Source organism: Peromyscus californicus, unplaced genomic scaffold (assembly GCF_007827085.1).
Source record: "Peromyscus californicus insignis strain IS unplaced genomic scaffold, ASM782708v3 Scaffold_4__1_contigs__length_199733344, whole genome shotgun sequence".
NCBI lineage: Eukaryota > Metazoa > Chordata > Mammalia > Rodentia > Cricetidae > Peromyscus > Peromyscus californicus.
In genome coordinates, this window is record NW_026294562.1 from 47,086,632 (window position 1) to 47,102,370 (window position 15,739).

Below are 15,739 nucleotides of genomic sequence, written 5' to 3' on the forward strand. Positions count from 1 at the left end.
CTTAGACATAATTACAATGTCCAGGTGAATTATGCTTATATATCAGTGTTCTGCTAAAAGAGATAAGTTGTGATTGCTAGCAGGTGTTTACAGGCATGTTTTATTATGAGTAGTATATGAAGAGCCAAAAGACTGCCTCTTTTTAACAAATACAGAAAAGTCTTTAGACAGCTACAGAGAAGTAAAGGCCAGCTTCTTAGTCTAATTAGAATGCTGGAGTTGCACTGCAGCATGGAAATAGGTAAATTTTAAATTCCTGAACAGACCATTGTGGTCAGCAGCGAGTGCATTGCTTTATTGAAACCAGGAATTCAATCACTGTATAGCACCTTCATGAATTCATTCAGGATCTTAGAGTGCTTGGTATGGTCTGAAAACCGTAAGTATTGAAGGTGAGTCAATTAGCTGATGTAAAACTTGCCCTTCCTCAACAGTGTGATTGAATATATAAGAAGGATGAAATCTACAACAAAATCATGTTTTGAAGTTTTCAATTACCTTATGAATCATTTGAGAGGTGATGGTCTTGTTGAAATAATAATTACTTAATTGGGACCAATGATACAACTTGAAATCCTGAATATCCAACAAATCCTCGGGTCATGGGACTTGTCTCTCAATCACACCATTGTCATGAGTAATGAAGACATACACTATGTGAAACACAGTAGAGTCTGCTATTTTTCTTGAGTTTCTCAGTATTATAAACATATGTGAGGAAAAGGGAAAAAAACTAGGCATATTCACAGTAGTGCTGGAAGTCCACTGTATACATGGGCAAGGAGACCCTGACTTGTACCTCCAGCCTATTTCTCTAGTAACAAAAGCTGCTTTGTCCTTTCAAACCTGCAGCACTGACCATGAGCTACTTCAAGACACAAACTAGCTTTAGTGACTAGAAATGTGAGATAGCAAAGTTGATAAATAAAGGAGCTAATGCAGCCCAAATCCTTTTGTATATACACATCTGTTTAAAGGAGCTGGGAGAAGAGTCTGAAGAACAAAAGCCATGTGAAATGTGGAGAGCAGCTCTCTCTTTTGTGTATATTCTCAACTCTGTGATGTCCATGTTGGCTAGAGTTAGGGTCTACAGTGCTAAATAAGTGACACAGTATCTGAAAAGTCTAGGATTTGCCTTCAGAAATATTTGCTGTCATCATTGTCCTCACTGCTTAGTCAATACTAGCCATGCTAACAGGAGAAAGTCACATAAATCTGTTGTCGTGTAATGATTATCCTGCATTATTTCTACTTCAAGTTCTCAGTTCCTTGATATCCTCAAAAGATGGGTAAATGAAAGACAACTCCTGTTATAAACCAGTTCATGCCAACAACTCGTGTATATACCAATTCATATATGCAAATAGATCTCTGATCTACAAATGCTGAAGCAACCAAACCCATTCAGTTAAACAAGAGTCTGTAACAGAGAATAATGGTCAGAATTTAACTAATCAAATTTTCTAATTCTCCCACCCAAAACAGTTTATTAAAACTTCCAGAAAAAAAGCAAATACATTCATTCTTGCAACCAATCACATATATTCTCAAGTTTCTAGTTAGTTCATCTCCTCTTTATTCCAACAACCTCTAAATATCCCCTCTAATTACCCATCTACCCACCCCTCTAGTCAGCTGCTTTAACCAACCCTGGCCTTTTAACCATATAATTATCTATTGTGCCTTCCTTTGAGTCTCTGTCAAACACAAATAAGAACACAGAAAACTCTGAATAAAAGAAATTGCCTTTGCCCTCACTTGATCAGTCTTTCTTTATTTCTGTAGTTTTCTTGGGGATTCTGTTGCTGTGAGACTTGAAGTGCTCATGTCATGTTTCCCAGGTTTTGGCCATTGAAGTATACATGGAAGACTTAGGCATGCTGATCTCAGTGACTGTCAACTACACTGAAAGGGTGATTTTGAACCAGGTCTTAACCACAGTCTCTGGGCTGTGTTTCAGAGCTATTAATTCTGTTTAGTATGCAGGTTTTTAACCATATTCCATTTTCTGGGAATCCTCATGGAACAAGGCCATTCCTTTCTATTCAGTTCTGTTATGCTACCTTGTGTGCTTTCGTTTGTGTTGTGCTGCCCAAAAATATTCCTCCTAGGAAGGGCCACAGACTGGAACACAAGCATGTTATGTGGCCCTTCTAGTATCAACTAAGTGGTTGAGTTTGCAGTTTTCCCCATATGGGTATCCTCTTGTATACCTTCTGCTGTGGGTCATAAATAAAACTAGATAAGGCTCTCCTTCTACCTATGTTATTTTTTATTCTTTTGCTCTCATGGTTTGGAAGAAATATATATATATATATATATATATATATATATATATATATATAGAGAGAGAGAGAGAGAGAGAGAGAGAGAGAGAGAGAGAGAGAGAGAGAGAGATTGAGAGCAAACTATATAGCTTTCTGACTTTGAAGAGTATAGATTGTCATTAAAATCTCTATACTTGACCCTATCTCTGTAAATGACATAACTTTCCCCAAAGTTATGATAGAAACCTACAATGTCAATGTCCACTCTGGGGAAAATGATTAGAACAAAAATTTTCTTTTCAAAAACACACAAACAAATAAAAGGATCAAAGTATAAATTTAAATTGCTTATGGAGACCACAAAACTGAAAATTTGCTTCATGGCTATACTGGTTAGTTTTAACTGTCCACTGAACACAGCCTAGAATCACATAGGAAGACAGTCTTAATAAGAAATTATTTAGATCTGGTTGGTTGGTGTGCATGTCTATGGTGGACTGTCTTGATTGTTAAAAATATATGAAGACCAGCCTGACACCATTCTGTAGGTCGTATCCTGAGCAGTATGTATGTGGAGAAAACTAGCAGCATGAACGAATTCATTTGTCTCTGCTCTTTTCTGTGGATGTGAGTTGACAGGCTATCTCAAGCTCCTGCCACTGTGACTTCCTAACAGTGATGGATTATAAACTGGGATTGTGATCTAAAATAAATCCTTTCTCTCCTACGTTGCTTGTTGTCAAGGTATTTTATCACAGCAATAGAAATGAGAGCAGGACAAGGCCCATGTGATAAAGGATTGTTGCCCAACACGCCACGATTGCAGGTGATGGAGCCCTGAGAGTAGAATCTTAAGAGGCCTTGGGTCACTGGAAGGATGACTCAGTTATATCAAGTGCTTTGCTATAATGTGATGAGCAGAATAATACATCACTAACAGGTTATTTGACCAAACATAATATGCAATTTGACAAATGTAGACACCAAAGATTGGACTCATCACCACTCTTGGCAGTCCCTGTCTTCCATTTGAGTACCAAATTTCATTATTTGGCATTCCAATACCAAATTTCTCTTTGCTCTTGTTATTATGGCTTTTTTCTCTCTCACTCCATTGGCTCCTCTCACTCCGTCTTATCCAAACTCTTTACCTCTTCTGGATGACCTCCTAAGATCTCAGAACACCAGTTTCTGTTGGTAACTAGGCAGGCCTGTCCATCTCTCCCACTGTCTAGAGTTACAAGCAATGCATAATTGAATCTCCACATGGATGCTGTATTAGAAGCTGTCATTAAGGATTTCCATCAAGCTAGCAGAGGCCAGAAACTGCTTTAGAGAAGAATTTAGAATTTGTTTGGAAGCATACAATCAAGGTTGCCTGATTTAGATCTGCTTTTTCAGATACTGCTCTGAGCTCCAAATGAAAAATTTTAGATGAAAGAGGATAATTGAACAAACTCAGAAATAGTATTTTCTTTCTACAATAAACCTTGTGGTTAAAATAAAAGGCTCCCAAAATAGAGACCATTTCCTAAAAGCTATAATTAAACATTTCTAATAAAAATCCATTAAACCATAATTCCTTCATGCAATGAAGAAAGGCTTAATTAAGGGTAGGCAATGTCTCTCTTACCTGAACTATAGGGACTGAAGCTCATGTAGAATGTTTTCAACAAAATCAAGATTAGGCTTAAACTCACAGCCCTGTGTATCAAACAGCTGGTCATACATTTCTTAACAGGCTACCCGCTGACTTTGACACTGGTAGACATTTTAAACTGAAGGGTTATTCAAAATCAGAGCATCCCATCTTAAAAAGAATAAGCCAGGACACAGAAAATCTGTATCATACCAAATAAGATATACCAAGCAAATACAGAACTCCAGTACCCTGCCTTATCCTTAAATTTCCAGGTGAATCGACTACAAACAGATGTGAATCTCATCAGTTCCTGGCCGTTACCAATATTGGCATGCCATGTCTCCATGGGCACTTTACTTCCTATATTAAACTTTTGTTCTTTGTGTTTAAAAGTATCTATCAATTTTCCCTGTCTCCTAGCCCTTAACTATAATTCTTGGCCTTTGATTCAACCCTAATTCTCACTCTGTGGCATCACATGTAAAACTTGAATGGGGAGAGACTTACTTTGTAAATGTAATTATAAGGTTAAACATAAATGATGTGACTGCTTATTAAGAGCCAAAGAATTCCAACATTCAAAATTAAGTTGTTTCTGCTTCAGATAAACTTTTTCCCTCTCCATTGTATTTGTTTTATACCCTAGGTAAGGTCTTAATACCATAATAGATACACTATAGACTAAAAATTCATTAGCACAGGAGGATAAATTGGAATAGACTATATTAAAATTCATATAGAGCCTACATAACTGCTACATAAACTTCTTCAGTATTCGCTGAAACTCAGCCCTTAAAGTGAAGATTTTATTTCCAAAGTCATCTCATTAGATCCTGCTCTAACACAGTATCTATAACTTTCCTAACAATAAAGAAACCAAGTGGAAAATGGTTCAGTTTGTTTACAACTCATTCTTCCCTCTTTTCTCAGTAGCACCCAATCGAACATCATCCTGACATTAGTTCTTCCTAAAACCAACTGTTACATCCTCACAAACTTTCCTCTTTTCTTTCATTTTGTCCCTAGCCCATGATGGTTAGATAATACACTTTTGCATTAAACTGGGGAGGAGAATGATAAATGTAGAAAGTTATGCCCAAGTCTTTATTTAAGACTAAAAAGGTCTAAATTTCCTTCATGGATTGATTCTGAAATGAAGCATAGAAGATTTATCCAGAGAACAAACACGTTATGCATAGCACAAGGAAACTAAGGAAAATGATTACTTTTATGCGCTCTCAGTCATAGCCCCAAGGAGGCATAACATTTCAAAATCTAACATTTCCTAAAGCATAGTCTATTTATGGTCTGACTTCTCTAAAGAGGGAGAAACAGATGGACAAAAGAGTGTCCAAAATTATCATGGACTCCTCAAGAAGGGACAATGGAGACAATTCCTATGATTTTCTTCAGGATATTTGGGTAATAGATGTTAATTTTTTTTCTGGTCTACCTGTAGCTCTTGATTAGTAACTTTTATTACTGTATATTCATTGCATACAATGACGGGCTTTATAATAGAATTTTTGTTCAAATGCATCATTCTTTGATTCATCTTCCGTTATCTTCCTGTCTTGCCCCTCCCAATTAGTTACCTTCCTTTTTCTGAACATGTCCATCTTCTACTTTCATTTCATATTTATATAATACCAGCATGCCTTCATGTGCACACATGCATGCGCATGTGCACATACACACACACACACACACACACACACACACACACACACCACATAGAAAAATGTAACATTCATATAGTATTTGTCTTTCTTAGTTGGGTAGTTTCACTTATTATTATGGCCTCTACCACTTCCATGCACTTTCCCTGTAAATGACATAATTTTGTTCTTTGTAGCTGAATAAAATTCCTTGTGTGTATATGTCACATTTTCTTTACCCAGGCATCTCTTGGTGGGCAACTAAGCTGATTCTATAACTTGATTTTGTGAATGATGTTATAAAAATGGAAAGCGTTAGCCCTTCATCAGGTAGAAATTCACTCATTTTGGAGTCCAAATATAAGCATATCTTTTCAACCTACAAAACACCTTCTTTTTCCATTTGTATATATGCAGTCTGGGTAAGCCCTTAAGAGCTTAACATCATGAGGTCCATCAAAAACCCACCACTTGCAATAGGTTCACTCTTGACCTGATGATTAGGGCTTGACCCCTGTCTTGGAGCAGTAGTTGCTACTTTAAAACTTGTTAATAATTTTGCCTAGGTAACTCTAGGTAGCTCATTTGACCTCATGGATCTACCTCCACAAGAGAATCACCATTGGGTGATTGCACACTTCTTTCAGCCATCCAATTAATTAACCTCTTGAGAATTCTTTACTTTTTCATACACATTTTAATTCATTGATAGCACATCCCACACCCTTACCACTCTTTCCTCCCATCAGAAAGAGAAAACATACTGTTTTACATTAGAAAACTTTATATGACTTGTGCAGATTTATTGCATACTCTCATTGAGATGTGAGAACAATTATTTGTTGATGGAGCTATTTCAGAGCTGAAACTGAAAAACATCAGCAAGATATTTTACAATAAGAATATAGTTCTTTTTTTTTTACCTTTTTAGAGCTTTATTGGGAGAGAGAGAGGGAGAGAGAGAACAAGAATATAGTTCTTTATCTGTGTCAAAATCAGCCCAAATGGCAGAAGCCATTCAGAATCCCACACCATGAGAAAGAGAGCTTGATCTAAAGTCTTGGTGAGAAATGATCATTTTTTTTAAGGTCATCAGCTTGTTTCAAAGATCTTAACTGTCTGCTTCTGAAGATCAGCAGCTTCTAGAAAACTTCTAGAGCCTTGGGCTCTGTTATCGTCAGTGCCTCACGGGTGTCAGAATACGCTATATGTATACCTTCCTATATTAAAGGTACTTTGTTCTCTAAAGTTGATCCTTAGGGTCTATGACATTAGTTTCTTTCTTGAATTGAGTAAATGGGGTTCCTTGCTCCAAGGACTTTATCAAAACGATTCACTGTTCTTTATTTTTCCCAGTGGTTCTAGTGCTGGCTTGTTTACACCTAAGAGATTCAGTGAAGTTGCCTCTTTGTCAGATGTTTGCTACAATGACACAGCTAAGGAGTCAAAAAGACTTCATAACACAGTAACTGTGGATAACAGCACAGGCTTAAAGATGATCTAGGTCTTTAGCCGTTCCTGAGTTGTTCTGCTTCTCAAATATAATGAAGCACTCTAAAGGGAAAGAAGGATTTAAGGTTGAATATGTCCACAGAAAGTGGCCAGAATATGTATGAAAATGAGACTTGCAACACCCAATTAGCAAGATAAACCATACTTCTGCTGGAATTGCCCCAGATGACCAAAAGTTGTCAGCTTTTCTATTTTCTTTTACCTTGATTCCAACTCAGAAACAAGCAGAGAAAGGCAAATATATTCCTGGAATCAATTACATAAGCTTTCCACTACTGTTAGCCACCTCTAGCATCCCTATACCCACAACCTCCAACTTGAACATTTTTGAAGCCTGCCCCTGACCTTTTTAACCTGTAAAAGTTCTTCCTATTCCCCTGCTGAGTGCCTTGAGTTTCTGCCAAATGCACTTGATGGTAGCTATCTCTTGCTATAGGATGCTCTGAATTCTCAACTGTTCTTATTTGGGTGCCTTTTATAAATTCTATACCTTGTGGCCATGATCATGTATTTGCTTCAAATACAGTGTTTCTCTTTGGGCAGTGGTTGGGAAAACATTAATGTACCTTAGAATCACCTAGAAGACTTGTTTAAACAGATTTTTGTGGCTATTTTTCAGAATTTGTAGTCCAGTGAGTCTTTGGTGGGACTAAAGTATCTGCATTGCTAACAAGTTTCCAGATTATGCTAATGCTGTTGGTCACATGACAATTGGAGAAATATTTCTTTAAGCCAGCAATATGATTTAGTGACAAGTGCAATAATACCTTGATTTATGTAGTGTGCTTGCTCAGAATAGGGCAGTTGAATAAAATCTATGAGCCCAAAGTCATATTTTAAGCATGACCTTCTTTGGAAACAGACACCTTGAGCTGGAGTTATGAGGTTATAAGAGGAAGAGAAATGAATTTGGTCAGAGTTGGAAGAAAATGTCTTCAGCCTGCTCATAATTATGATTTGTTTGGTCCTTCTCAGGTAATTAGCCATACTTCAGCAAAGACAAGTAGGACACTGTGTGCTTACTCATGCATGACAGATAGATAACAGTACAGCTTCCAACTGTGCAAAAGGTGAGAAGATTATGGGGTTAAATTAGTTAAGATTGTCATTTACAAGACAAGACTTGTAATTTAAGAATAACATCTGGGTAGTAATTAACTACCTCCTTAGTAGAATCCACTGACATTTGAGCTAAAATAGTGATGCAGGATATTTGGAGATGGGAAAAGTTAAAGATTCAATCCTTATCCATGCAGCTAAGAGGATGAGGCAAGTGACATTAAGAGTCAAAGACAAATATCACAGTTTCTTTTCTCACCTCTAGATCCTAGATTGTATGAAGATACATAAAGTCATATCCATGCATAGATGTGCATGTATAGATACATGCATGGATATGTGTATATATACGTATATATATAATATATATATATATTATATATATATATGTGAATGTAAAAAAGAGACCAAAGGGGAGGAAGTAGAGTAGTAGTGAGGGAGAGGGGGAAAGAATAAAAAGGAAGGATGTTGGAGTGAATATGGTTGAAGTGCATGACATACTTGAAAGAAATTGTCTCTAGAAAATCTATTATTATATATGATGAATATGTAACAATAAAAACATTTTTAAAGGAACTGGTGAACTGGCAGTAGAGCACTGCTGTGGAAGCCCACATGCTTCCTTCATGTTGCATGTGAATCTTGTGGCCCATGATCATTGCCCCTCCCTCCCACTGAGTTAAGTAATCCATTATTTCAAGTTGGCATCATTTCTTTCCCGGTTCCCTCCTCCTGTGTTCCTAAATCCATCAGTTGCCCCAATAGTCAGTGGATGCACCCTGTTTTCAGTTTTATCTTCAATCCTTATTTGGATGCTCTTAGTTTGAAAAGAGACACATGATAAATCTCAACATCATTTGAACAATTGCATATTTCTGTGTAATGTGCCTTTCTGAGTTAAGCTTTCCTTTCAATAAAAGGGATAGTTAAACACTTCCTTTTTGGTGTGTTCTACACTAAGAGAGCAGTGCTCAGGGTAAACAATGTGTAAAGTAGCCAGTTTGGGGGGCAAGGAGATGACTCAGTGGGTCAGGGCACTTGCTGCAAAGCCTGAGGGTTTGAGACTAATCCTAGGACCCCCTTCGTGCAAGTTGAGAACTAACTACTACAAGTTGTCCTCAGACCTCTGCACATGCATGAATACACACACACACACACACACACACACACACACACACACACACACACAAGCAGGCACACACACAATCTAATAAATTAATGAGTGAATACATAAGTGTAAAAAACATTTTAGCTTTTATTTTTTATTTTCAAATATGTGTATATGGAGACAGTTTTATCTCCTACATTAAATATATGAATCATTGTATTTTATAATATATATACATATATACGTGTACACACATACACACACATATAGTATGTAAACTGGAGTTTTGAACACATTTAAACTTTACAATTAAAATTGCTTTGTTAGTGACTATTTCAGGATTGAAATAAAATTAAAGGCACTGACATAATCGACATTGAAATATTTAAAACATTTTAAATTGCCAGTTTGGGTCTTTGATTCTTAAAATTAAAGAAAATGAGCCTGAAAACAACATACATGGCAATAAGAACAGGACAGAAGCAGGTCTGAGATCACTGTTTAAAGATGGGATTCTTTGACTAAGTGACAGATTACATTCAAGGTTATGCTACTTGTTGATCAAAAATGACCTCTTAATAATTTTCTTATGAGTGACATCCTGAGGAATTACGAATGAAGCTGACGACAATTTCCAGTGAGACACTAGGTCTATTTGATGATGGGGACACCTATGGCAGCATCACAAAGCTTTCCTCTCTGCTGAAGCCTAATTTCCCCTAGACCCACTTTATTGCATACGATGATGTAGCTGTCCTTTGTGGCTTCATTCAGGCCAAAGGGCATTACTGCCTGTTGTTTGAGAGTAAGTTTCTTCCTGAATAAAATCTAGCTAGGCCATTACCCAGAAGCAATAATTGGGCTAATATATCAGGAACAAACAAAGCTCACAAAGAAGAAATATTCGCTAGCTTTTAAATATTGCAGTCCACAAAGATGGAAATCAGTAAAGACAAAGATTATGTCTTCAGCTCTCTTTCTTTTTTTTTCTGATAATTTAAATGGAGGGGTGTGGTGATATTTTTCTGTGTACCCCAATAAAGTTTATCTGAGGATCAAAAGAAAAAACCAGCTACTATAGTAAACAGAGGTCAGGCAATTGTAACACACACCTTTAATAATATCACTTGGAAGGATATTCATCTGGATCTCTCTGAGTTCAAGGCCACACTGAGAATAGAGCCAGGAATGGTGATACATACCTTTAATTCCAGCACTAACCATAAAGGTCTGGAAGTCTGTACAGACAGACAGGAAGTGACAGAGCTGGGCAGGAAGAGGAAATTATGTAGCTGGGTGGAGAGAGGAAATGAGATAGCAGAACAGAAAGGCATAGAGACGTAGGCAGACAGGAAGTAGATCTCTTTAGAGACTGAGGTGTTGGTAAAGTGAGGTTGGTTGTGGCTTTTCCTATTTCTCTGATCTCTCAGGTTTTAACCTCAATATCTGGCTCTGGGTTTTTTGTTAATAAGACCGTTTAGCAATTCATCTACAGAGGAGGGAATTAACTGTGTACAATGTGTTTAACTATCTTTTCTGTTGTTTAGTTTCTTTAATAGAACTTCAAATCTTTTCACTGTATATGTTCATTATACATGGTATATAAAGAGAGATCTTTCTTGCAAGTATATATTGTAGATTGGATACATTTCTACCATATCTCCTTCTCTTGAAAGGTCTACTCTTCCACCAGTTTTTTCTATTTCACTAGATAAATTCACTTCTATTTTTGTGCTATATAGACCTACATTATTTTATGTGTCTATGTTAAATCTAGAAACCACAATGAAAGAAAACATAAGATATTTTTCTGTTTGAGATTGGCTGAATTTGCTTATATAATTAACTACAGTTACATCCATGTTTTCTGTAGATGATATAACTTTCTCTTTATGACTGAAACAGTTCTAGTGTGTGTCTGTGGCACATTCTCTTCTTGTATTCCTTGGTCACTGAAGCTGGTCATAACTTGGTTATCACAAGTAGTGCTACACCAGTATGCATTGATGTGCAAATATCTCTGTGATAGTGTGCCTTCAAGTCCTTCGTGTAGCAGAAATCTTAAAAGTTCTTATTAATAGAATCAAACCTGAGGCCAGTTATTGGGGTGAAATGCTGGAAGATCAGAGAACCAGAACAAGCCACAGCTAACCTCACCTGACCAACTTCTCACCTGATCTTGTTTCCTCAGACTGGAAGCCTCTGTGTCCTCATATCCGAATAGCTCTCAGCTGAACTGCTGCTCAAAACCTAAAAGCTTAACCAGCCAAAAGCTTAACCAGCCAAAAGTTGCTAGTTTCTGGTCCTCACGCCTTATATACCTTTCTGCCTTCTACCACCACTCCCTGGGATTAAAGGCTCGATTTCTGGGATTAAAGGCGTGAGTAACCATGCTTGGCTGTATCCTTGAACAGATGGATTTCTGCCTCTGGAATTCTAGGATTAAAGGTGTGTGCTACCACCACTGCCTAACTTCTATGTTTAATATTGTGGCTGTTCTGTCTCTGACCCCAGATAAGTTTATTAGGGTGCACAATATTTTGGGGAACACAATACCACCACACCTTTGGACAAATATCCAGAAGTGGCATAGTTCATTTGGTAGGTCTATTTTTAGCTTTTTGAGGACTTTCTATACTGAATCTACAGTGGTGGAATAGTCTAAGCTCCTGTCAGCAGTATATAAGCTTTCTTTTTTGTCCATATCCTCATCAGCTTTTGTTGTTATTTGTTTCTTAATGACTGATATTCTGACTGGGATGAGATAGAATCATAAAATAAATTTAGTCCATATTTCTCTGATGGCTAGTGAGGGTGAGCCTTAAAAAAAGGTTTATCATTTATTTTTTATTTCTTATTTGTTTATGTATTTATGTATTTATTTATGTGTATGCATATGTGTTGTAGGTATGTGTACCTATGTGAGCATGCAAAGTCTAGGTGTCATTCTCTATCACTTCTTCTTTTTTCAAATTATTCTCTCTTTTTATAGATGTTTTCATTTAAAAATCTTCACATTCAATCTCTTTTGATCATAAACTTTCCCCTTTCCCAACTCCTTCCAGATCCTCCCCACCAGCCTACTCTTCTTCCAACTTCAAATTCTCACTTTCTCTCCCAAAAAATAAAACAAAACCCAAAAAAAACCAAAAACAAATAAACAAAAAATAGTGGTTAAAAATAGCAAAACAAAATAAAGACAGACAAAAACAAAGAACAAAAAGCAAAAACCACTGGAGTCTGCTCTGTGTTAGCCAGTTATTCCAGGCACGGGGCCGCCCTGGCGTGTGCTTGATAAACCCACACCACCTATTCTTTAGACACAAGGCCTTTTCCTGAACCTTGGGCTTAAGTTTTACCAGTTGGGCTGGAATCCAGCCATCTCCAGTGATTTTCATGTGTCTTTCTTCCTCAGAGCTGGAGTTACAGGCATGTGTGAAATGCTCATCTTATTACATGTGTGTTGGGATGAGAACTCTGATCTTCTGACCGGCAGCTAACAATTTTAAAGTGTAGAGCTGTCTCTGTAACCTTAGGTTATACTTTCTCAAGCATTTAATGACCATGTATGTGGAGAAGTCTTGAGTGAATGTGCAGGGAACAATGTCTTTGGTGAATGTATAGTTCAACATTATTTTCTGTGCCTGTATTTTGCAGTGTTTCCCATAATTTTTTCCTCTAAGAAATTCAGGTTTTACATCATGGTCTTTTGGTCAGTTTGGCATGATTATAGAATGAAGACCAGCTAGAAATCCTGTTTCTCACTGCTACGTACGGCTGTCCAGCTTTCCCAGAACCATTTGGTGGAGTGTCTGTCTTTTCTCCAATGTGTATTTTTGACATGCAAATTTAGGTGTCTGTGGCTGTGTGGATTTATGTCTAGGGTCTCTATTCTATTATACTGGTCTCTGTGCCTGGTTTTGCGCCAATAGAATCCTGTTTTTGTTTTTGTTTTTTGTATTGCTTTGTAGTATGGCTTGAAATCAAATAGGTGGATAGTCCCAGCATTATTCGTTTTGCTCAGATTTGCTTTTTGAATTCATGGTCTTTTGCATTTCCATGGGAATTTCAGTATAATTTCTTACTTTTGTGAAAAGTGACATTGGAATTTTGATGTGGATTTTATTGAATCTTTAGATTTTTTTTTTTTGGTAGTTGGGCTATTTTATTCCAGAATGTCAATTCTGTTATTCCTTAAGCATGGGAAGTATTTCCATCTTCTAGCTTCTTGTTCTTCAATTATTTTTTTCAGTATTTTAAAGTTTGCTGTGTGGTAGTCTTTCACTTCCTTGATTAGGTTTTTTTCTGAGATATTTAGGACAACTATGGTTGGAATTAATTCGTTATCAAAATGGTTATTAATTATATATAAGAAAGTTACTGAATTTTTCATTATAATTTTGTGCCCTGTAAGTTTTCTTGAAGCTTTTATCTGGTCTAATAATTTTCTAATGGCATCTTTAAAGTCTCATATAGAATTATGCCATCAGTAAATAAGCATACCTCATCTTTTCTTATTATTCTCTTCATTTCCTGCTCATGTTATATTGTTCCCTCTAAGACTTCAAGCATTATAGTCAATAGGAGTGGGAAAAGGGGACACCCTTGGCTCTTTCTTGGTTTCAATGGAAATACTGTGAGGTTTTCCCCATTTAGCATAATACTGGATGTGTTGCTGCTGCCTCAAGTATACTGGAAAAGTGTCACAGCACTGTCAAATATTTACTACATTAAAATATCTTAGAGTAAACTTGAACTAGCTTTTAGAGGAAAGCAAATTAGAGATTCAACAGGGCTAGTCGACAATGTACACAAGACAATAGAACAAAGCAAAGGACAGCAAACACAGAGACTCGTATTAATATTGACCAAGGTCTTAGTTTATGTTCGGAACTTACGTACCAAAGCCAGTGTATGTCAGTCATCTGAAGGTAGGTAGTTCCTGTTTAATTGCAAGTTCTAGGTCAGGAGGTCTCCAAGACGAGTTGATGCTGCTATCTGCCTGGGTACAAGCCTTGTGTCATGTGGGGCTGAGTGCTCAACATGGTAACTGAAACTGAAAAGGGAAAATTAAGCTTGGTGTAAATTGTGACACATCCTGAAGATGATATTGAAAAGACTGATTTAAACAAAAATGATGGAGCAGATCTGATGGATTCAGAGAAACTTTTATAAAATAAATTTTAATTTTAGGAATAGTCACAAGATGAAGAGACAACAGGATCAGGGGAGAAATGGCTGTCTGAGAAGTCAAGGTATATTTTGAGACATAAAATACATTTGAGGCCATGGAGACAGTAAAAAAAAAAATTCCAAAATTTAGAGATAAGCTCAAGAGAAAAACACTGGCATTGCAAAAACTGGTGAGGAAAGAGAGTTGGTGGATGTGACAAATGGCACCCAGGTGCAAATGCTGACCCATCACACCGGGAGACATCCTGATATCATTAGCAAGCTCGACAGAAAATAGAGGAATGTGGAGCCTTCAGCTGAGAGGTACTAAATGAGTACATACTAGAGGAAACCTGAGAAGTTCGGGGGAGTTAAATGCTAATTTTTGAAAGGATATTATTATGAGCTGAGAGTGAAAGAATAAAAGAAATGAATGGAAATGAGACTCAGATTCTGAAATGGATCCCAAACTTCTCAATCACTGTATAAACATTGGAGTGCAGAGAATAAACAAGCTTCAGCTGAGGTCTTATTCATAAAACATCAGCTAGTGTGTGTCAGTCAGCTTCTTACGTAGTTACAGTCCAACACTTTGATGCCTTGTGGTTCACATTGCTCAGTTTATTGCAGCAGTTCAGGTCCAGCACTTTTATCATTAGCTCTGTTTGTTGTATATTTATTTAAAGATGTTATGACTAAATTTAATTTTGAGAGGATTCTAATTGTGTTGTGACTCCAAAGACTGTTTTGATGATAGTGGCTTCAGCTCTTAAGAGTATTATTTTATTTCATGCACTGAACATTATTGTATTTATTGTGGCAGGAACTCTTTGTGGTCTCAATATATATGCCCCTCCTTTCTCCATAGCATCATAACATTCATTTTTTTTTCAGTTAAATAAATACACAGCTTCTTTCATGCTTAATTATGGTGAAAGTGTGAAAAGAATGATTGTAGCTAGAGTTTTCCTGCCTTGCCCACAGTCAGGACAAATCTTTGTCACCGCCAGTCCCACAGCCACTCAGACCCAAGCAAGTAAACACAGAGACTTATATTGCTTACAAACTGTATGGCCATGGCAGGCTTCTTGCTAACTGTTCTTATAGCTTAAATTAATCCATTTCCATAAATCTATACCTTGCCATGTGGCTCGTGGCTTACCGGCATCTTCACATGTCATGGCAGCGGCTGGCAGTGAGTCCTTCTGCCTTCCTGTTCTTTCTTTTCTGCTCTCTATTAGTCCCGCCTATACTTCCTGCCTGGCCACTGGCCAATCAGTGTTTTATTTATTGACCAATCAGAGCAATTTGATATACAGAC